At 44.9% G+C, this 25,265-nt stretch overlaps 1 protein-coding gene across 3 annotated transcripts in view; it reads right to left on the reverse strand.

Annotated features, from left to right (window-relative positions):
* Window positions 1-1,924: 1,924 nt before the first annotated feature.
* Window positions 1,925-25,265, reverse strand: part of LOC138521793 (E3 ubiquitin-protein ligase TRIM39-like) — a 241,519-nt gene continuing 218,178 nt past the window's right edge. For all 3 annotated transcript variants that reach the window (XM_069634887.1, XM_069634886.1, XM_069634885.1), the window contains one exon: window positions 1,925-2,386. The gene's annotated coding sequence lies outside the window, so the exon portion shown is untranslated. The remainder of the gene's footprint in view (window positions 2,387-25,265) is intronic.

Genomic DNA, 25,265 nt, shown 5'->3' on the forward strand with positions numbered 1-25,265 from the left:
CCTAACGGAGTGACATTTCCCTTATCTAAGAGGACCAAAACGGGGTTGAGATCTATTTCATATGAATCTTTTCCAAACCAACCAAAATTATGTCCAGTGAGATGCTTAGCGGCATACGAAGATATGACGAGGGAAGTAAAGCCTCAGGGGATAACTCAATTATTGATAGCAATTTGTAAACCTTTTAAAGCGGTTAGACCAGCTACCATAGCCAGATGGCTCAGGTGGGTGATGGCAGAAGCGGGCATAGATATTGAGAGGTATGGCGCTCATTCAGCTAGAGGAGCGATGGCTACTAAAGCTTATAATATTGGTGCTAGAGTGGAAGACATTATGAGGTCTGCGGATTGGTCGAATGAATCGACCTTTAAAACTTTCTATTTTAAACCCATGGAAAGTGCAACATCGTTAGTGGTAAGTAAGCTTTGAACAAGCATAATCCGAGCCTCCGGTCTTGACATAGAATTCAGATTTTCCACACATTCGTTACAGAAAGTCATAATTCTATTAAAGACACGGAGGCGAAGGATTATCCCACCCGATCAATCGTAAGAGTGAGATATTTTACATGTCATGTAATATTGTTATTTATGTAATGAATCATACAGGATGTAGAATAATTATGAAGATGTTGTTAATAATCAATGAGTTTACAGGTTATTACTAAATGTGGAATTTACGATGACCCACTCGGTTTCAGTTTATAGTCACCTTTTGAATGTATGTTTCTTCAGGGACGACATCAGACGGCAAACAGGCAGGAATTTGAGAATGGAAGAAGATATCAAAGACGTACAGAACTCATCCTCGCAAAGACAACGAAAGAGGAGGAAGTGAAAGAGGACAGGAGTTTTGATGCATTGAGGACTTGTTGATTGGTTTATGGAACTATCACATGGTCAGTTGAGGACCAATCAAAATGAACTACAAATCTCAGAAAAACATGGTTATTGTAGTTTTTATTAGATTTTGTATTCATGTTCTTTGGTACTGTTTCTTTGCTGATGAACAGTAAAGTTGTAGAGAAAGCATAATCCTTCGCCTCCGTGTCTTTAATAGAATTATGACTTTCTGTAACAAATGTGTGGAAAATCTGAATTACATGTCCTCCATTTTCAGAACGGAGGAGAAAGACTCCCTTCTGTCATTCTGCTGTCATGTATTTATGTGTCATATTGCTCAGTTCGTACCTGTAATGGTCATAATAGTTACGCGATGTTGTGTCAGATAACACGGACCATGGTAGGAGTCAGGGCTTGGAGCAGACATGGGAGCACTTGCACCGTTCGGTGCTCCCGTGAGAACTCTGCGAACGGGTGCCGTCCCGCTCGGCAGGTCTGGCCCTGGTGGGCGGGCCGGCACCAGCCCGCAGAGTTATAGTGTGCCGGCCCAGAAACAACGGTGCTGGTAGGCTTGCCGGCACCGTTGTTTCCAGACAAGCACTATTGTAATGAGGCCCTGTGTGTATGTATCCAGGGTATGGGAGTGCAGATCTGTAGGAACTAGAAAGTGGATACACAACCACAAACCCCTCCCTCCTACACCCATTTCTTCCGGGAAGTGGTGGGCAAAGATAATAGGCACCCTGTCTTTAGAAAAGGCTTCAGCTGAAATTTTAAACAGGTTTAACCATCCGAGACAGAATTCTGCTCCCAACCCCTTCTCTGGTGGCTTCACTAATCAAGACTGACAAAAATGGGGTAGAAAAGAGAATTACATTTCCCCATGTAGAAATGACATCAAATGTAACTTATGCAACATTAAGATGATTATGTAATAACAATACTCACTGTATCATCAGGCTCAGAAAGGAGTCGGTCAGTTAAGACATTGCTTATCTTTGTTTCTTTTAACCCTATACAAAATATGTCACTGTTGCTGCTTATAGCTTTCTATATTGTATAAAAAGGATGAAACCATGTGATCACTTATCAATCAAAAGAATATTTATTTATTGGCTCTTTATTGGTTTGTTTGAATTTTACATATCGGCATTAAACATCTAATATAGGAAAGCAGGACAGTATTAATCATTTTTACTAATCATATATACCAAGATAGATGAATATAGTTAGAAAAGGCAGAATTTGTCATCTCCAGCTTCTTTCATATTGCTCAGCAGACTTCTATCTATCAATTACTGTCATCTTTTATTCAACCACACGGCCCCAAAAAAAAATCTCTATGAAATGGAATATCAGGTCCCCCTGAAGAAAGGACACGTGAAGTAAATGTCTTGTAAAATCAATTTGATCAGGACGCCATGCTTTCTCTTTGATGGAGAACCGGCTCTCGTGCAATCGTAATCCATGTTCTCCCCGGATGGGACACCCACCTCTGTCGTAATCAACGGTATATGTTCTCATCATGGAGGCTTTGTTCTCAGCTGAGGAATATTAAAGACAAAATGCACCCATTTTAGGATCAGTGAAGCAGTGGAAGGACCTTTCTTGCCTACTGTTAGAATATTTACATTCTTGTTATGGATGTTAAGAAGTGCATTGCCTTAAAATATAAATGTATGTTTCTTGTGAATGAGGATAGGCAGTCCTCTAATGCTTTGCTTCTGGGAACTATGGTATTGTGTTCCAACCCATTCTAGACAAAATGTGTTCCAAATGCATTTCCTACATCATCAGTACAGCCATCCTAGATTGTATAAGATACATCGATAATCACAACTCATTGGCCAACTGGATAACAGAGATGACGTCGCAAGCTTCCTAGGACTTACATACAGAATTCCAGGACAAGTATTCAATAAATCAATGAGGGCAATTCGTACAAGCTACTTCCTCTAACGATTCTGCATGATAAACTGTTTCGCTTTTTAATATAATATGGGGACTTCATTTTACAAGCTATCAGGATATTGACTTTAAGATAGCAGAGAATATCACGTGACCCCCCTTTAGCCTATCCGGAATCGAGCTTGCCCGCTCCAGTGTAGTGGCTCAGACATTGAAATTGCCACAGGAAGGTCTAATTTCATGAGCGTCACGGTAGTGCACACGGTGGAATGACGGAAAGATAAAGTGGGAAGTGGATTGAAATGACGAGGAACATTAATGCATATATCGTTACTTGTGGGAGGAGATGCAATGAGCACATTCACACGAGAATGGGGTGCACACTCTGTGCTTGAGCTACATGAGGGGGCGTTCTATAGTCTGACATTATTGAATTACAAACATGGCTATAACCAAATTGAGAATTATTGAAAGTTGGGATGTATCCAAAAAACATACCAATGATTTAGATGGGTTTTCTTTAAGCCACCTGAGGCCGGTCTATGGGACTGAAACATGCACCTGTAGTGGTATGATATATTATGGTCGCCATTAAGGAGTTATTTTTTATTTTTAATTACATTTTGTGGGCTAAAATTAGTGGATCATCAAATCAAAGATAACAAAATTAACAGCTCAATTAATAGACAGGACATCCCATATGCTAGGGTACTCTACATATAACCTTGTACACCGGATCTCATTTTTGGGAATGGTGCACATGTGTGTGTCAGTCATTGCTGGATTGGTATGACATACACGTGCAGGTTTTACAGGTAAACTATGTCCCCCACATCAGAGATACAAAGGCCAATATTTTGTTGTTAGGCCCGTGATTCAGCCAACATTGAGCATATTCACAAAAACTGCTCTAAATAACACCATACACTGCAGACAGACTATATGAAAAAGCAATGTAACCCTTTGAGTGCCTTTAGGATCTACGTATAAACAAGAAAAGAGGGCTCTGGGTTTGCTACAAGACTATGACAAATATTACATACCTGTGATCGTCTTTCTGATGCTTGTAGCTGCTTAGATTCACATGATTTGCAAAGACTGATATTTAGTGGCATGTGAAGTGGTAGGTGCAAAGTATTGCACGGCTTGTTTTCGAAATTCCAAAAGGGACATTGACAGGGCGTGTGTGTAATATTATCCCTAGTGTGACATGTACTGTACCCATGGTCCTTCAGGTCAGCAGATTTAATGCAACAAAATCCCTGAAATGAATCAATTGCATTTCGAGCACGTCCACCTTAACTATGCACCCCATGTTGCACACTGGCCATGGCCTTGGGTTACAGCCTTGGCCACTGTACGTTGCAACAATAGGTTTCTTTGGGGCCCACTACATCTCATCAGTGATGTCATGTATGAAATAAATATAGATGTCACCAGTGATGTAATTGTGGTCATGCGATGCACAACAGGGGGCCACATAGTTAAAGTGGACTTGCTCGAAATGCGATTGCTGAATTTCAGGGGTTTTGTTGTGTTAAATCTCATCACTTTAACTCTCTCTTAATCAAGGTTTTTTCACTGTTTTACATGGGTTTTGTTATACTATAGTTTCTTCGGGGGCCACTAGCCATGACATTTGGCCATGGCCACTGGCACAATGACCCATGACCCCTGACTAGTAGATGTGATAACTGTAGGCGTAAAATGTCATATTTTTATTAAACCCTTTTCTGATTCCTACAGGATTCCCCCGATAATGTAAACGAACTACACATGCAGCAGCAATGATCTACCCATGCCCGCGGTATTAACCCGGTATTAGGGCGAAAATGTGAAAATCCTTGAAAAATCAAAAATTCTTCCCTGCCCTCACAGGTCCTCACCAAGCTCCCCCCTCTTCTTTTCATGGTGCCCCAACTCCCTTCAGTTGCTTTTTCCCTCAGTAGCCCTCTACGTTACCCCCTATCACTCTTCATTAGTGTGATGCAGTTTCATTCGCGGTCGCATCTTCCATTGTAGTCACAGTAATCTCACGGGATTACCCCAGTATTACCCTGAAAATGAGAAAACATCTGAACTGTAACTGGCTCTCCAGACAACCTCCCATCTTCACATGAATTTTAGCATTCACCCAGTATTACCGCGGTAATCGCTTGTATCGAGCAAACAAAAAGAAAATTGTAGATTTTCATTTCTGAAAACCTTCTCTGCTGCAAGGCACCATGGGAGGTATAGTTGTATTTTTGGGAGAAGTGGGCACCACCTTCCCCATCAACTATTAATGCAACGCTTCATGCCCAAGTTGTTTGTTATTTAATCTAATTCCATCGAGCGGTTTTTGTGCTTCGGCTTGATACATTTATTTTCTTTATTCCTTCTCAGTGACTCACGGTTCACCCCGGATCCCGCTAAACCGGGCTCAGATCCCTTCTTCACATTCAATTAGTCTCCCTCAGCCAGGCTCGGACCAATTGCAGTTCACTTTATCCTTATCGAAGACTTTCGAATGTGCACAGGGTTTAGCTTGACCCGCCGCAGGAGCACTTCGATACAGAGTTCCTTTTTTACAATGCAGTTGCCATTCAGTTTGATACCTTACAGAAACCTTTGAATGAGCATCCATGTGGTGCCGGACCACTCTGTACCCGGTATCTTATTTGGCTTTTTCACAGTACATTCACTCCTTTAGTTTCCACTTGTTCGTGCCTCTCATCACATGCTCTTCAAAAACTGTCCTTTGTGGATTTCTTATTACAATGTTGCCACTTGCAACCTTGGTTCAAACACAAGCTGATTTCGTATCGGTTTCTCCGACACACCGGCTGTGCTGCTTTTACTGGCACGGCTTTCTTGCAGGAGGCAAGGACAGTATCACAGCGGCAATCGCTCCTCCTGGCCTGGGTTATCAACACGGGAGCGCCCCGGATAACTTTGAAGCACAGTGTAGGATAGATCAGCGTCAGTTCCCGGTCTTAGGCTTCTCACTTTCCAAGGCTCGGGAAAGTAACAGTTTCTAGAGGTCAAGGATACTTCCCTCCTTGCAACCCTCTCCGGTCTCGCCGCCTTTCTCCTTGTGTTAAATCGCCATCTTGGAACTGCTGCTTCCTCGTGTGCTTTTCCTCGCTCAGAGTGTGCTTTCGTGCTCTGCCTTTTATCCGTGTAGGGAAGTGTGATGGGTGTCAGGTGTGTGTAATGATTAGTAATTGCCTGACCAGGGTGTTGGGACATGTCAGGCATACGGCTCTAGTGTTAGTCCGTTGTCGCTCACGATGAACTGTCCGTGAGAAAGTGTTTGTGTCGGGAAAGGGGAAGGGGGGGTTGAGCTTCAAGGTATCCTACCCAGAAGGAGGGGGAAAAGGGGTTACAGGAAAGGGCATACCACGTCTCACCCTTTGGTGTCCCACTTCCACTCCCTGAAAAACCACCATCCAGGTGATCCTCCCGCACTGGTCCACCCCCCAGGAACTGGATCCAATAGCGATGGCCGTGTCCTAACCACCTGGATGACAGATCCCTGGGGACTAGCTGTGAGACACCGTCAGGCTTCTCACAATGCGCACCAAAATGCATCTGCACCTATGATTTCCATGATTCCACCACTTATGTCAGGCCTGTACCCATGAATGCCCATGCTGCCTCTAAGTGTGTCATAACTGCACCTGCAAATGCCTACCGAAATGTACTTGCACCCATGAATGCCCATGCCTCCACTACCTGTGTTAGGCCCGCACCTGCATTTGCCCACGCTGCCTCCACCTGTGTTAGAACTGTACCTGAGAATAGCCACGTTATCACACCTCATGCTCCTGATGAACAGGACGCCACCACCGTACTTGTCAGTTCTCCCACCAACACCAGCATCAACGTGCTCGCTGACCAACTCTCGCTAATGACACCTAATCCCTTGCCCACCCAAACCCTAACCTGCCCAACTCTTACGGACCTTGTTACCCCCAACATCAAAGTAAGCACACACAAACCAGTTAATCCTCCCCTTAACCTAGCTCTAGTCAATGCCCGTTCACTCCCAGCCCACGCCCTAGACATACACGATCTCTTAACGACCAATAGCCTTGATGCCTTAGCCATCACAGAGACCTGGCTAGATACAGCATCCGGCTCAGCCCTCTCCCTAGTTATCCCTCCAGGTTACACTATCTTTAGGAGTGACAAACTGATCTCCAGAGGTGGCGGAGTAGCTCTCATCACCAGGGACCACATTCACCTAAGGCAACTCAGCTCCTCCCTCATTTAAACCTGCAACATCCTATCTCTCCAACTCACCACCTGCCCAACCAACACTATCACCACCCACATCGTAGATTGCCCTCCTGGCCCCACGCTGTCCTTTGAAGAAAACCTACTTCACATAATAGGAAACAAGTTAAAGCCTAAATCCAAAATAGTTATTTGTATTATATTTATTAGATTTTATATAGTGCTTTAATCCAAAGCGCTTTACATGAAACAACAAGAATACATAAGAAGCAATGTAAAACGGAGTTAAACCTGAGTAGGATAGAGCAGCACTGGGAAGGAGAGTGAAGCAGACAGGAGGCAGGTTGGAGTAGGTGGGATTTTAAGGAGGAGCGGAAATATGGGTATGAGGAGATGGAGCAGATAGGGAGAGGAAGAGAATTCCAGTGGAGAGGGCCAAGGAGCTGGAAGGAGTGGAAGCGGGAAGGGGCGCATGGTGCAGGTGGGACAGTGAGTAGAAAGTGGTCAGCAGAAAGGAGGGGGCGAGAGGGGGAGTAGAATGAGAGGAGGGAGGATAGATAGGGAGGGGCAAGATCATGAAGAGATTTGAAGACGAGACAGAGGAAGTTGAATTTGGGTTGGGAGTGAAAGGAGAGCCAGCCAAGGGAGGAGAGTGAAGAGGAGATGGAGTCGTAGGGAGAAAGGGAACAAAGAGTACAGATAGCGGAATGGTAGAGGGATTTAAGGGGGGCTAGATGTGAGGCGGGAAGGCCAAGAGGGAGGATATTAGGAGTTTGGTGGCGTGAAAGGTGAGGGAAGATCGAATTTTGGGAATGTTATAGACATGGAAGCGACAAGCACGGGAGGTGAGAGAGATATGGTGGGTAAAGGAGAGGTTCGAGTCGAAGTGGAGGCCGAGATTGCAGGCAGAGGCAGAGATGGGGAGATGTGCAAAAGGAAAATGGATGGAGGGAGGGGGGAGAGGGGAGGAAGTGTGTTGACAGGGAGGAATAAAACTTTGGTTTTGTCAGTATTTAGGGTGAGAAAGTGGGAGGACATCCAAGATTTAATAGCAGTGAGACAGGAGGAGAGTTGAAGGGTGATGTCGGGGGTAAAAGAAGAGAAGGAGAAGAAGAGTTGGGTGTCGTCGGCGTAGAAGTGATGGGAGATACCGAAGGAAGAGATGATGGGAGCAAGGAGGGAGGTATATAGTGAGAAGAGAAAAGGGCCAAGTACAGAACCTTGGGGGAAGCCGACGGCAAAGGAGAGGTTGGCTAGGTAGGAGGAGAACCAGTTGAGGACAGAGCCTTTGAGACCAAAGGAGGAAAGAGTGTCTAGGAGTAAGGGGTGGTCAACGGTGTCAAAGGCACCTAGGAGATCTAAATCTTGGCCTCAATGACGGCACTGACCCACATGCTACCTCACTAGAACATTCCCTGACTGCTATGGGCTTCTGCAACCCTACACACATCGAAAGTCGCTCTCTGGATTGGCTAGCAGACCTTAACAGTCATATAACCGTCAACTCCAACTCCCCAGTCCTTGGTCAGATCGTCACATTATTGCCTTCACTATCCCCTTCGACCCTCTGCCCAAACCCCAACCAAGCGGCTACCGCCTACCCTAGCTCGTAGCATCCGGTAGCTAACTAAAGACAGCCTCTTACCGCTCCTCGATGCCCTCAAACCTGAAGGCTGGAAAATCTTGATCCTGAGAGCTTAGCCCAACTCTATACAAAAACCTTAACCGATGCTATGAACACCATTGCCCCATTAACCACTGAAAAAGCTAAACCAGTATCGTACCTCAACTCTTGGTACACTCAAGAGCTCTCAGACCTTAGAACCAAAAAAAGACTTGCAGAAACTCATTGGAAGAAAACTCCCTCTGAGGACACTAAACAGGAATTCACATTCCTATCTAAACAATATAAAAAACCCACTACCAAAGCCAAAGCCTCCACATTCAATGCCAGAATAGCTAACGCCAAATCCGACACAAGAGAAACTATTCACAATCATGAGGGAATTAGAAACCCCAGCACCACCAGCCACTGTGATTACCAAAGACCCAGCTTTGTGAACCAGCATCCAAAACGCTATGTTGAACAAAACGGACATGCTCCACAACAGAATCTCTGCCAAACGAGCTAGCCTAAAGCCCTCCAGTCCGTTTACGGAATCCTCCCTGAATATTCCAGCAGCACCCCCATTCAGCTTCAGTAGAATCACTGAACCAGAAACCCTCCACATCCTAAAAGGTTTGAAGCCATCCAGATGTAAAGGAGACATCTGTCCAGCACCCCTCATCAAGGAGTGTGCGGAAATGCTAGCCCCATTCATCACTTCCTTCATCAACTCCTCCTTCATGACCGGAACAATGCCCGCCTGCCTCAAAGAGGCCTGGGTCCTTCCCCTCCTAAAAAACCCATCAATTGACCCGACAATTCCGAACAACTACCGGCCCATCACCACAGTTCCCTTCTTATTGAAGATTCTTGACAGAGCTGCATACATACAAATCCAACAACACCTTGAAAATAACAACATCCTAGGAGTCCGCCAATCAGGCTTCAGCCCTCGTCACAGCACTGAGTCAGCACTCCTAGACCTGAAAAACCAGATAGATGAAATTAGGGATGCAGGAAAACCGGCACTCCTGCTCCTCCTAGACCTCTCTGCCGCATTCGATCTAGTTAATCATAATATACTCTGCCAACACCTAATATCAGCAGCCTCCTTCTCCCAGAGGTGGCCTCCTGGATTGCCTCCTTCCTAGAAGGTAGAAGCATGGAAGTCTTCTCAGAAACGGTCGGTGCCGAACCAGCTCCCACCAGCTGTGGGGGACTGCAAGGATCCTGCTTCTCACCAATGCTTTACAATATCTTTACGAAGCCACTCTTTGACCTTCTGGACTCTCTCGGCATAACATATACCAACTATGCCGACGACACTCAGATCCTCCTCCCCCTCTCTGGCACCTATAGCCATCGATGCTGCTGCCCTGAACACCACCTATGCCACCATCCAGGCCTGGACGGCGAGCCATGGTCTCTGTCTTAAAGGAATGGTTCGGTCAGAAATGTTTATTGTCCCTACGGGTCGGCCATGTGTTTTTAAGCCTAAGTCGCTCTATATTAGAAAAATTTCCTATGGACCTTACCCGAGTTTTCGTCCATTAAACGCACGCGAAAACAGGCAGCAGGGCGCAGCCATTTTGTGATAATCCTATCACTTGCCCCATCACCCTCGGTGACCTCCTTTTGCGGCACTAAATCATATCCCCCGCCCCTGAGCCTGACATTATCAAAACATTCATTTTCCCCGCCTCTCTCCGTGACGTTTCTGTGCTGCGTAGGCAAACGCACCCAGTCGTCTTCTACGCGACTTCACACAGAACCCGGAAACCAACACAGATCAACTCACAACACAGCGAGCCACAATTCGGAATATGAAACTGTACTTTAAAATCAAACAGCAATACAGTACATTTGGTAAAGTACATTTATTTTACATTAAATGTTTAGAGAATATTCAGCAATTGGCATATTAAATCGGAATGGAATTTTTTTTCTTTGCTCTCGATCCACAAATCCTCTGAAGTTTATCGTGAGTCACGCGCTGTTCCTTTATGGTACACAGGGTGTTGGTTTTCGTTAAAAGAAGCACTTTGGTCGCACGGTGAACCGCAAGTCTGTTCCATCAACTAGGCACTAGGCCACCGTAAAGGTTGATATGTTGCTTCTAGCCGCTAGTACTGCATAAGGGCATATGGGCCCTTGGCGATCGTCCCATAAAATAGTCAAAGTAGTGCAGTTTTTTACAAGAAGCTGCAGCTAGCGATTGAAAAATCCGTCGGCCGGGGTCTGGAATAGGTGGCAGTCGCAGTACGTTAGGATGTACCTGTTTTGAAAACATAAAAATTGAAATTAGTCTCACCAGCCGATCTTTATTACTTTTATTCATTTTATTTATTACGGCCGAGCTGAAACTATTTGCTTGCGAGGATAGTGCAATGGATTATGTTCGGCTCTAAAAGCAATGCGCAAACTGACAAAAGAAATCGAGGTTAAGACACAATGTAATGATTTATTAGCGTTGAACCACTGAGAAACGACTGTTTGTCTACATGCGTGTCGAATGGGCACATGCATGCCCATGTGCCCGGTAGAAAGACGATCCCACAAATGTTTTACTTGCTCTTCATTGTAATATACCACACAGAACGAACAAGTACAACTTAACCTGCCTTTAACGGTACGCTATTGGTATTATATTCCGGTATAAAATCGTCTAAAGAGTTACTTACATTAGATTTGCCATTTCCATTGTGTCAGCGTAATGCAGTCCGTAAATCCCACTCTGTTTGTGCCAACGATTTTTCATATACTGAACTAACATGAAACTCGGTGTAGTTTCAGAATTTTCAGCCTTATCGTCTCTTACGTTATTGCACCCCTCCTTCAAATGAAGTCCTTTTCGGCATGGTCCCTGTCTCTCAAGGTCAAAAAACAATAGAACCTTATACTGCCAGTGCGAGTCGTGGGCCACTTAAGCCCGCGAGCAAAAAATCAAAGCCGCTGACCTTCACTCTGCATGAGCATACATTCTTACTTTGCAACATCCCGTGTAAAGCCATCTGTGAGAACTTGAATTTTCGACTCCATCTTTGTACTAGGCCTCAATGTGCTAATGCGAACTGGCTTCTCTCCCACCTGCAACGCCTCGCTTGGCGCGTTCTAAGGCCCCCAATTTTGTCCTCGTTGTCCGCGAGCTTTGCAGCCCTAGAGAACCATAACTATGGAGACTTTGACTTTTTGAGGAAAGGTCAGGAAAAGTATAAAGTACCCGAGGAGTTGAGTTGAAAGTGAGATTTATTGTTTGTTTCATTATTTGCAATGCGCAAGCCTCCCCTCAGTTAACAGTGCGCAGCATTTACATGAGATTGCAAAGCTTAGTTACATCAACAAAAATATATACATACACATATTGACAAGGTCAGCGATATGAGGTGAATAGAGAGAGAAGTCAAAGATGACACCCAGGTTGTTCGCCACCCAGGATAGTGAAGGGAGGGGTTAGGGTTAGCATACTTTGTATGTACACTGTACAATAACATTTTTTTCAAAAAGACAATCAGATTACAATGATTTAAACCAGGATTTGTACTTCTCAACGAGCTCTGCTTTGGGTAGACATGGCACAGTGGCAATGTTTGGTGGCAATGCATCAGTGCTCTGCACAGAATCGCTCAAAATTCCATGTCTGTGCTTCTCTAGTACATTAACAATAAAGCCTTTAACAAAGTCGAACTCCATTTCCTCATATACTGGTTTCACCAGCCATTTCTTACTTCTTTTTGCAAAGGCCGTAGTGTAGCGAAGCATCCCTACATTTCCCGTAGTCCTAGATTGTTCACGGCACACATTCTCGTTATGGGCCAAGACCGCTAGTAGAGTCCTATGTTTCATGCCCTGTATGCCGAAATGCAATCGCTTTGGCCTGTACTTTAGGCACATATTGTGGAACACCTCCAAACCTCCTGTGTGACAGAATTCTGTCAGTCCCCTCAAATCTCTTGATAGAGTTTTATCAAAAACAATCTTCTCAATGGCTTTGTGTGTAAGTGAAGATGGAATCAACCACTTCTTCTTTCGTGCCTCCTCTGGGGACAAAGGCCATGTTCACATTGGTGGAAATGTTGGTTTTCTGTCCAGCGGTGAACGTTGGTACAGTGGTGCATCAGTGACCGCCATTTTTCAAGTAGGATTTCCACTGACCCTTCACAAGTTTTGGAGCTCCACCAAAGATGGTTGCTGATAGACTGGGACCACTGTGAAATACTTTCCAAACCTTTTTTTTCCCCTGCAGCCGAGATTTTCTTATTGATTGATTTTGCAAGATGTCATTCGTCAAATTGATGTTTAATATGTGGGAACTGCTCTCTCATTGTCTTGGCTATTGAAACGTGTCTGTCCGTGGCTATGAGGTCGATGTGCATTCCCCTCGATTGTAGATATTCCAATGATTTTATAAATCCTAGTTTCTCCATGGCCACTGAGGATTTACATTGGGACACCTGTACGACCACCGAACTCACCATTTTCTTACTATCCATGTCCTGAAAGTGGTAGGTGCAGTACTTGGCAGAAAATCCAGGGCTGTCGCACTGTCTATCGCCGGCTAGCCTGAATCGTTTGCCTTCAAATGTACTTTCTAGAGACAATTGTTAAATTTTCCAAGCATCACTAATGGCCGGAAATAGATAATCATGTTGGAATTTGTAGTACTGCGTTTTAGAAATGAAATGTAGTCCCAAAAACTGAAAGAAAGACTCTAACTTTCTAAAACTGGACCCACTAAAAAGTGAGGCAGCTGCACACAGTAGATTGCCTGCTGGCAGTTTCCCCAGAATTGGTTGTGCAGACCATGAGAACGTATGATGTAATGTACAGGCGGCATGTATTTTGACGTTACTGCCTTGTGTTTGACGAGTCACATGAATCAATGGCTTCCCACATACTTCCCCTCTAACAGAATGCCCACATTTCAGCATACTTATAATATCCATCAAACAACTGTCGAATTCTATGTATTTGCCCTCTTTCATTAGACTGTCATCATGCATCACAGTTGTTTCGAACTGCATCGCTGCGGACATATCACCAGAATTGAAACTAATATCGCTGATATCAGGTTCTGATGCATCGGTGAATAGTGCTGCTGGTTCATTCTCTGTCATTTCAACATCTGTTACTTGAACATTGATGGGAGAACACAACAATGTCGACAGCTTTTTGGGTGGCATTTTTTTTGCTGGTGTAGATTGTGTGAATTGATCTGCGACTACTTCAGAACTATCTTCAATACATCCAGTATCATCTTCTTGTGGTGGTGCAGTCGCTCTGTAGCAATGGTCCAATAAAACTTTACTGGATTCTCCGGACACATTCAATTCATGTTCTGGCCATTGGACATAAGCATCTCGAGTCTCAACACGCCGCGTCTGAATTAATAGTTCCTCCATAGTGTAAATGGTCTGGCAAGCAACATCTCTCATTTGCTTCACTGTCTGTGTAATTATAGTTCGTACACCCACGGGTAACTAGAGGACAGATTGGAAAAGGGATGTTCAGTTTAAACACAAGATAAAGTATAGTACAATTGACAGAAAAAAACCATTATATAGTCCCCAGCACAAAACGATTTCTAAAAATATGACCTGTTTGAATTAACCTTATTTTTGTTTCTTTTCTTTGCAACTTTCTTGAAACGAACTTCAACATCTCCACACTGTTGCTCCGATTCGTTTCCGCATGTCTTCCCTTCCTCTTGCGCTGCAACGACTATATTTTCTGGATCCGCATAGACAGCACGGAATGACGCTCCAATCGACTCCCTGAAACATAGTACTTTCATTACTATGTGTCACAATATTGAAAACATAAAACACACGCGAGGACGACCACACAGGTAAATCTCAATAGCTAAACACGAATTAAACATTGACAAGTATTCGAGCTCTGATGATCTAGTTCAATGGAACTGTCAGTATCCGTACCTCTGGCTCCGCATAGACTGCCATGAATGATTTTATTGGAGAGGGCGCCTCAGCAACTCCCTGAAACACAGTACTTGCATTAGTATGGTTTTCAATATTGTAAACATAACACACACTTGGGGTCGACGGCACAGGTACATATAAAGAGATAACCACAAATGATGCACTGTCTAAAAGAATCAATGGATATCTAAATATGATCCGATTGAATCGACTTATTTCTCCGATTTCTTTACATCTGCATCATCTACAAGGGATGTTGTGATTGTAAAGGAAGCTCCGTCGTCTCCCTGAAACACAGTACTTGCATTAGTATGGTTTTCAATATTGTAAACATAACACACACTTGGGCTCGACGGCACAGGTACATATAAAGAGATAACCACAAATGATGCATTGTCTAAAAGAATCAATGGATATCTAAATATGATCCGATTTAATCAACTTATTTCTCCGATTTATTTACATCTGCATCATCTAAATGGGATGTTGTGATTGTAGAGGAAGCTACGTCGTCTCTCTGAAACACAGTACTTGCGTTAATAAGGAAGAAAGTATAGCAAATGGAATCACGTTATATGATCACGCTCGATGGAACTGTCAGTATCCATACCTCGTGCTGGTGAAGAATATCTATGGATGTTGTAAATGTAGTACACGCTTCCGAAAGCTGTTGCGCCGATTCGTATACGCATGGTCCCGCTTCCACTTCCCCTGGAATTACTTGAATGTCAGGCTCCACATCAAGTGCAGTGGGTTGACGCAGTGGGTTGACGCTCCATTTACTGCCTGAAACATAGTACTTGCATTAGTAAGGATTACAATATTGAAAACATAACACACACTTGGTGTCGACAGCACAGGTACATATCAATGGCTAACCACGAATGAAACATTGTGTAGAACAATCAAACGACAAGTATTCCAGCTCTGATGATCTAGTTCGATGGAGCTGTCAGTAGCCATGCCTCGTGCTGCTGAAGAATATCTATGGATGTTGTAAATGTAGTGCGCACTTCCGAAAGCTGTTGCGCCGATTAGTATACGCATGGTCCCGCTTCCACTTCCCCTGGAATTACTTGAATGTCAGGCTCCGCATCAAGTGCAGGGGTTGACGCTCCATCTACTGCCTGAAACATAGTACTTGCATTAGTAAGGATTACAATATTGAAAACATAACACACACTTGGGGTCGACCGCACAGGTACATATCAATGGCTAACCACGAATGAAACATTGTGTAGAACAACCAAACGACAAGTATTCCAGCTCTGATGATCTAGTTCGATGGAGCTGTCAGTATCCATACCTCGTGCTTCTGAAGAATATCTATAGATGTTGTCAATGTGGTGGACGCTTCAGCATCTCCCTGAAAGACAGTACTTGCATTAATATGGATAACACTGATTATAACTGAAAACAAACACCAGGGGACGACAACTAAGGTGTATATCAATTGGAAAGCACTAACCAAACATTCGGTAAAATAATTACACGATACATAAAAACTATTACTTGACATGCATAAAACAAGTCTGTAGCGGAATAGCTAAGTAAGATTACCTGATACGCGCTAGAAGTGGTTGATAACTGTGGGCACGTCACGGATGTAGAATGTTCTTGCTTCAGATTCAGTGGATAGTCAAGCAGTTGTAAAGGTAAATTATTGTTTGATAATGAAATGCCAATATTAAAAATTGCCATGTAAGGCGACAGAATACTTGAGAATAATGCTATTGAAAATGCGCAATATAGCACAGTTCCCTGTGCCCATAAATAGATTTCCTTTGAGGGTTATAAAATCAAAAAATAATGTATTGATAAATGTCATTATTCAAAAAGCTATACACTCATATCAATATCGAAAGTATTACAAGGGACACAACACCTAAAACATCAATCAATTCGGATACCTACACACTACCGCAAGGCCTAAAGCTAAATCCGGACACTTGACTCACCAGTGGCGGAATGTGGACGGATAGAGTGGGAATAGCGTTTGCGAGCAATTTTCGTGTCGTTCGCCGTTTATTCTTCTTTGTTACCCAAGATGTGGCGTACATGTTCGAGGAAAAGTGCCGGCTGCAGATGCCGTATCAATCACCCCTCTTGTCCTCAAAGACTTGTTGGACTCTACTTTCAAGCTCATCCAGTGGATATCCGCAATGTCTGACCCATTCTCTTATTCGATCAACAGTTTTAGGGAATATATGCATTGTAGTGCCTTCAGATTTAGCATGGGTCTTCGAAGGGCAACTGCTAATCGAACAGGCAGGCATTGTTGAAAATTCTGAAAAGTAAATATCAAGATTATTATAAAACCTTGATGAATAAAAATGTCATAAAAAAGTAAATGAACCATACAATGTTCAATGCAAGGTTTGTTTTGGTCGCCGGAACTATATCACTTCATCAAGTGCGGCTTAGTATTTGCATTACTTTCACAAATTAAAAAATGATGGAACTAAACTCTGAACATGTGACTCGTCCCTTGGATGTACTGTCTTGCACGAGAAGGAAACATGCTTACATTATAGACAGGCCCCATGAAGGATGCAATTCGATGACAATTGACACAGATGAAAATAAATAGATCTATTGATAGCATAACAATTGAAACTCATGTCAATAGCAATGAGACCAATGAACATAGCACTATTGAGTACTCTACTCGCAAATAGATAGAAATTTGAAAATGAGCGAAATATGACTGTGATACATGGCCTTACCTTGACCAACAAAAAGTTAGATTCAGCAAGCCCAGTAGTTTGCGGCAGGAGAACAGGTAGATGGCCACAGCTAGCACATTGACGAGTTTGCTCGAAGCGCTCACAGAAGTTCACAGATAGCACAACGACGAGCAGATTAGCATCGATCTCAGTGGTTCTCAGGTAGCACGTTCAGGAGTTGACTTGCAAAGCACAAAGATGTTCTCATGAGACATATCAAGTGGTTTATAAAGTATTAGAAACAGGGGTGTGTTTGTGAATGAATGACGTGTATATGTCGTGGTATTATGTGGTTTGCCGGGGGGCGGCCAGCGTGAGGGTGGGATCCTGGCCGGAGACACGGGGTCTGAGGAGGCCATGTGAGCAATGGCCCCTGGGCGTGGGATACCTTTTGAAGTGTACATGGTGTTTGGCACCTTGGCCGTTATCGCCCCTGACAGCACACCATGGCAGCGCTCATCCCCGGGTGCGAACTGCCTTTGATGGGGGGGTGGATGGCCGGTGGGCGTGCAGACAAGGCACAGGAAGACTCTTGAGTGGAGACACACTTATGTGGATTGCAGGGGGGGCGGCCTGCTTCAGGGGAAGCCTGCCTGGAGACACGGGGTCTGAGGAGGCCATGTGAGCGATGGCCCTTGGGCGTGGGATACCTTTTGAAGTGTACATGTTGTTTGGCACCTTAGCCGTTTGCGCCCCTGACAGCACACCATGGCAGCGCTCATCCCAGGGTGCGAACTGCCTTTGATAGGGGGGGGGTGGATGGGCAGGTGGGCATGCAGACAAGGCACAGGAAGACTCTTGAGTGGAGACACACTTATGTGGATTGCAGGGGGGCGACCTGCTTCAGGGTAGGCCTGCCTGGAGACACAGGGTCTGAGGAGGCCATGTGAGCAAGCCCCTGGGCGTGGGATACCTTTTGAAGTGTACATGCTGTTTGGCACCTTGGCCGTTTGCGCCCCTGACAGCACACCATGGCAGCGCTCATCCCCGGATGCGAACTGCCTTTGATAGGGTGGGGGGGGTGGATGGATGGGCCTGGGGCATGCAGATAAGGCACAGGAAGACTGCTGAATGGAGACACACTTATGTGGATTGCAGAGGGGTGGCCAGCGTCAGGCGGCATCCTGGCCGGGGACACAGGGTCTGAAGGTGGACATGGGAACAATCACCCATGAACGATAGACAGCTTTGAAGTGTACATGGTGTTTGGCACCTTGGCCGTTATCGCCCCCCGACAGCACACCATGGCAGCGCTCATCCCTGGGTGCGAACTGCCTTTGATAGGGGGGGGGGTGGATGGGCCGGTGGGCGTGCAGGCAAGGCACAGGAAGACTCTTGAATGGAGACACACTTGATTCATTTAAAAAATCTAAACAACCGTTGTTAAAATATATGTGGTGTTCTATTTTGTTTCTTATTTTGATGGCACAAAAATACAAAACTTTACACATTGTACAGGTTAGGTTGCAGCACAGCGAGGGAAAATCCCCTGTACTGACCGCTGTCACTGGGGAAAATTTGTCGTATGGCACCAACGGCACAGGCGGGTATTACTCTTCGAGCGCGGTGTCCAAGACTCCCGTGAAGCCACCATGTAAAGGAACGATAGGCCACCAGCCTGTACCACCTGTGAAAAAGAATGATACAAACTGTTTTTAAATGACCAAGATAAGGTTATTAAACCTTTGTTGTCAATGACAATTCTTGTAACTAATGGCATTCTGCTCGGACAAAAGCTATCTAGACACTGCACACTATTGAACGACTTTCTTGCGTTACAATGATATGTCGATGTAAATTTGAATATAGGAGACGACTGAAATAGTAGTGGCATCACAACCAGAGTATACTTACTCGTTACTCGGATTACGAAGACGAACAGTTGCGTGAAGTTCGTGCATAAGCACCATCATTATCCTCAACACGGACCGTGTAAGGCAGGCTGCCCTGAAGTCTGGCAGCTCAGTGATGCATTGCGGCCGTGGATCGCCTTCCGAAATGTAGGCCATGCATCCCGTGTTTTCACAGCAGCAGCAGTTCTCGTCCTCGGTTGGCATTTGCTCGTACCGATTGCATGTGCACCAGGTGGAAACACCGTCCATGAGACTAGGTCCAGTGTCTTCATCCGTTGATTCGTCCTGCCAACTGCCGTCCGAAGCCCCATTTTCGCATGTTTCCCTTTCCAGTAGTTCCTCCTCGGTATACTCGGGCTCGTACATGTAGGGCATTATTATAGCCATTGTGTGGTAAACAAACTAAAATTATTTATAGCGATGGTACAGGTGTTCACACGGGCTACAAGCGGCGAAGGTAGCTGACCAGAGCACAGAAACGAGTCACAGAATACTCAAAGTAACACAGAGAGAGGAATGGAATCGAAAATCTGCTGCTGTGTGTTGTCAAACGGTCTGTTTATACTCATTGACTGACTTGGCGACACGTCATTAGCTGAAGCGCAGCAAATGTTGACACGAGACGTGCTTTGGCGTTGTGAAATGGGCGGTACACGTCTGCTGATGACAGGCTCAGGGGCGGGGGATATGATTTAGTGCCGCAAAAGCAGGTCGCCCAGGGCGATGGGGCAAGTGATAGGATTATCACAAAATGGCTGCGCCCTGCTGCCTATTTTCGCGTGCGTTTAATGGACGAAAACCCGGGTAAGGTCCATAGGAAATGTTTCTAATATCGAGCGACTTAGGCTTAAAAACACATGGCCGACCCGTAGGGACAATAAACATTTCTGACCAAACCATTCCTTTAACGATGAGAAGACAGAACTTCTCCTCGTGGGGCCCACGTCGGTGCTAAAGAAATCTAGATCTCGATTTTGCTGCCTTCAACATTGACGGCTCCATGATGAAAGTCTCCCCTGCGGTCAAGACTCTAGGAGTCTACCTGGACGCAACACTATCACTAACCCGGCAGGTTAATGCCATAGCCTCCTCAGCGGTCTTCTCAACTAAACTGCTAAACGCGGCTAGACCTTTCCTTTCCACAGAGCAGTAATCGGCGTAAAACTGGATTACTGTAACGTTCTCTTCACTGGAACTTCGGCCCACAACCTAAAAAAACTCAAGATTATCCAAAATAACGCCCTTTGAGCTGCCCTTAACATCCCCAAAACAGAACACATCACTGCTGCCCATAAAGCAGTGCACTGGCTCCCGATCAGAGAAATAATTGCTTTCAAGACTCTTACTATTACTCACAGGTGTATATCCAAAACTTCCCCGCCTTATTTATCACAGGAAATCACCATGATCCATCCATCCAGGCCAACTAGGACTCCTTACACCTACAGACTATCCCAACATAAGTACAAACAGGCCAAAGCAGGAGGATCCAGCTTCCCAGTCATTGCAGTCAAGATGTGGAACGCTCTCCCTCAGTCCCTAAGAGCAGAGCAATCCTATTGGGCATTCTGGAAGGCTCTCAAAACATGGTTGTTTATCTAATACCATGTTTATACTCCTGTAACCCATCTGTACTTTGACCGCCTTTGTACCTACCTTGCATGTCCCTGGGCTTGACCAAGTACCTGTATGTCGATCCTCTACAGCGCCCTTATGCCTCAGGGTTTGTGCACGCTATACAAATGTAAAAAATAAAATAAATAAAAAATATTCAATACGCTCAGACCTCTTCTCTAAGTTCACCTTCTCTACAAATTGTGCAGTGAAAATCTCAGTTATTTTTCGACATTTTGAGCCTACTTGCCCTGCCTCTACTTCAACTCCCATCCTAATAACTTTCCTTTCATCTACTCCCCACCAAAGTAGATTCAGTAGCCCATGATAACTAAGATTGGTGTTCCTCACTACTAGGGCTTTAACGTCCATTATAAGGAACCCCCCCCCCCAGCGTCAGCATCAGCACAAACCACTTCTAAAGGGCTGCCAGCACGCCCCTCCGGCGAAGCCCAGTGGACAAGCCCCTCTGCTGCTTTCCTGCTGTTTGCCGCGGTGTGGCCGGGGTCATCAGGGTCTCGATAACAGTGGCGATTGAGCAGTTTATTTTTTCGCTACATCTATATTGAGGGGACAATGAGAGCTGAACCTACACGCTTTGGGATGTACAAATGAGTATATTGAGCGCTGTGTGATTTACTAATCTAGTGCCCTCTTAATGCAGCTGAAAGGTGATATACCTACCTGCGGTTTAAGGACAAACAGACCTGAGGGGGTGGTCTTCGAAGTTCTGATTAGAGAACATGCTGTAAAAGTGTGTCAACTTTGTTTTGCAAAAACCTTTGCTTCGAATGTTTGGCCTAATATTTATAATCAGCACCGACTCCAAGTGTTTGTAGACGCCAGCAGGGGAATTATAGCCTGACCCAGCAATCATGTCAAAAAGAAGAGCTGAAGCTCCATTATCCCCTGCGGTTAGTTAAAACAAAATATCCAGGTTGTTTAAACCAATCAAGGCCGTTAACATTCTTATAACGGAAATAAAAGACCTTCTACATGTTATTGACGGACTAGAGAACACAACGACTAATACAAGTTTAATTGTGGAAGGCCAAAATAAGGGCGTGGCTTTACCTGATGATGTCATAGCCCCAACAGCTCAAGACTTACCCACAACAAAGGGCACACTGCACGTATCATATAGACCTAATGCTCGGAAAATTGACCCACTGGCCCCCTTTACAACAAACATAAAACTGGGCCAGGAAGGAGGAATGAATTATATCTTTCCTGTCAAAAAGAATTGTAAAGGCAAGGAGTCTGAGACCGGTCCCAGCAATTCAAATATTATCGAAGTACATTGCCAAAGGGAGTGGGGTCATTGTCAGTGGTTTTGTTCACATTAGTGGCCGAGGGGTTCATTCAACAGCAGTGAAGGCTGTAGTAGGAGGCCCAGGGGTTCATGAAACAGCAGCAGCGAAGGCTGTAGTAGGAGGTGGAGTCGCCCTGCATGAGTGCAGAGGTAGCTCTGGAGAAAGAAACATTTCAAATCAATCCTCAAGTGCGGCTCTCGAACAGGTTTGATCCCCTTCGTAAGGACACTCTCCCAGTGGTGTTCACATTAAAAGGGTGGAAATGTAAAGGCAAAGGCAGAACCCACGGAGGTAATACCAAAGGAAAGAACATAAAGCGTATGGCCTTGCCTTGCATCTCTAAGAGCTATCATGACTGTGCCTCCCAAAGCCGCCCAGAGGAAGATGGAGCCGTTCAACAACTTGAACATAAGGAATTAAACATCCAATTGGATGTTATAGGACTCCTGGTTTAAAGAGCGGTCTAATGAAATTAAGAAGGTGATTTCTCTTGGCGCACGTCCTTTGGGACAACATAGCCACAATATGAATCTTATGGAGCCTAGGGGTCCTCCCTCCGATCAGTCTGCAAAGACTTCCTCTAATGGCGTCAAACTCGCCATAACTAAGGAAAATCCAAAGAAAGGGAGCCTTCTGCAACCATCAGGCCTGCGGTCTCCCCATATATTAGCAGTAACCACATCACAAAATCAATATAACAGGCTTGGGCACAACAGAATGCCCTTATCTGGAGCCAATACAATGCCTTTGGGAAGAACAGCGAGATGACCCTGGTCTGCAAGGAACACTGCCAATGTGAAAGAAAAGAATAGACCTGTACCCACTTATCTTCTAATAGTTATGAGAGCCAGAAGAGTCTTGAACACAAATGTCTTCATTGGCTCTGTCAAGTTAGGGGTTGTTTGGCAATAATCAGACAATATTATTGAATACACCAGGTGTTTTAATTCTAACACTGGGAATGATTATATTAAGATCATTTTGAATTCCTGCAATCTTGTTGAAGGCCTTTTGAGTATTGACAGTAGGGTATATCCACCTTCCCACGTTATATCACTCAGAGCCCCCGATTACCTTCAACCAATGTCAGCCCCGTTCAAGCGACCAGATAGTTTGCATTCCAGTAACCCTTAGGTGGGACTTAGCCCGATTTACCTGGCACCGACCAATAGAACGGAGCAGGAAAGGGTAATCGGGAACCTTGATGAAGCAGATTGACTATACGAGGGAGGCTGTCAAGAGGGTGGCGGTGTAGGGTATAGAATGATGTCTTGGAATATTGCTGGTCTGTGCAGGTTGTTAGATGTTCCCGATTGGTGGAACTTCATAAGACAACATCAGATTATTTTGTTCCAGGGGTATAAGTCTTTTACAGTCCCCGCGTCCAACGGCCCTAAAGGAAGGCGTAGCGGTGGTCTGGTGATCTGGCTTGACTCCACCTTAAGGTGGAAACTGGTGGATTGCTCTTGTGCTTCTTTAGACCTACAGCTTCTCTCTATTGCAACGTAGGCGGGTGAGCAGTTGTGGATATTTAATATCAACAACAGACCATCAGGTCTCAGGGAATGAGCATTATACATACACTTTTTTATACAGGCAACTTGTTAATGGGAAAAAGCAAAAATTCCAGTATTGTAGTTGCAGGGGACCTAAACCTGCAGATTGAACCCCAGAGTGAACTGTTGGATCTCTGGGAAGATCAGGACACTGCATGGGGCATTCTGCCAGTGAAAGCCTCATACCCTAAGAGAATTCCCCCTCTAGCCATAGACGGCTAGAACGTTTTATAACTTAAACTTCAGGGCCGGTAATGGTCGATTCCATAAAGATCAGCCGGCCAAGAAGTCACACTTTGGCCCCACTGGCTTATGCTCGATTGATTATATATTTGTTTTGGGTGACAAATGGGATCATGTTGTTGACTTTGAGAGCTGAAAGGGCTGAGAGAGACCATCATCCTCTGACTGTATCTATTTGCTACAATACAGAATTGAAGCCCAAGCCTTCCAAAATAGTATCCCACCACTTTATGGTGAATGGTCATGCGCGAAAACAGATGCAATGGGCAAGGGTAATTGAACACGATTTGAAACCTGCTATATATCGCTCACCTGTGTGAAGCACCTTGGAAGCACCGCTTTACCCGCTCGTGATGCTCCTATGGACTTTGTTCTGGACTTCAACTGCCTTGTAGCAATTGGAAATATTGGACATTTTCTGTGGACTACTACACATGGCTCCTCCCTTTTTGGCAGTTACGTATAAAATCCAGCAGGCGCGCGCACCTGTGTGAAGCACCTTGGAAGCACCGCTTTGCCGCAGCGATGAAGCGGTGAATGGGCGACAGGTGAGTGCTTATAATTGTGAGCTGATATCTGCTAGTTGGTAAGCCCACTTGGGAGGCAATCGTATGACAAGAGAGTGGGGGCCCCCAAACAAGAGAAAATAATGTATGTCAGCAGGCCTCTACTCGTTAAAGTCAAGTATGCCTGATCATCTGAACACGCCTCAGGACCCGACGGCCAACGAGGGCATTCAAACCCGCAGGAAAACCTCACAAAACGCAATTGTACTAACGCCAGTGTCCGCCAATAGGCGCACACCGGCAAACACGGATATCCGTGATTTTTGTTCTATTTGACTGGAGAGCACGCCGGCGATGCCCTCCCAATCTGCTTTAACGGGACAGCAGATGATTCAACACTCTAACAGGGCGGGTATTAGTAATGAATCTACGCTGCCCATAGGCACACCCCCTCCAGTATTACCAATCTTAATACACAGAGAAGTACTAAAATTTCTCGGGAGTAGCTCACTCCCCTCGGCGAAATACAGTAGCGGATCCAATTGTCTTAGAAGTGGTGCCTGAGAGTTTGAATCAAAGCCTTCTGATGTCAGACATATCCATTCACGCGAGTGTGTGTGAATTGTAACACACCACGAACAAGACCTCCTCTCCAAAATATTATGATAGATGTTCAATGGATTCTTCGGCTCATTCTGTGACATATGCTCAACCAACACCGCAAAGGTGTATGCAACCACAAATACGATCACCCCAAACATATGTAAATCAGAGTACGTTGCTGCAGATAACGCTTTCGGAAGTCAATACAACAATCTCAAGTTTATTCAATCTCTTTGAATCCTTCGATGTTAAAATGACGCAACAATCAGCACAAATCCAATTGATTTCAGATTGGATCACAAGCGAACAAACAATATAATTCTATCTGATAAAGCAAA

Source organism: Ambystoma mexicanum, chromosome 13, assembly GCF_040938575.1.
Source record: "Ambystoma mexicanum isolate Mex_15411 chromosome 13, UKY_AmexF1_1, whole genome shotgun sequence".
Taxonomy (NCBI): domain Eukaryota; kingdom Metazoa; phylum Chordata; class Amphibia; order Caudata; family Ambystomatidae; genus Ambystoma; species Ambystoma mexicanum.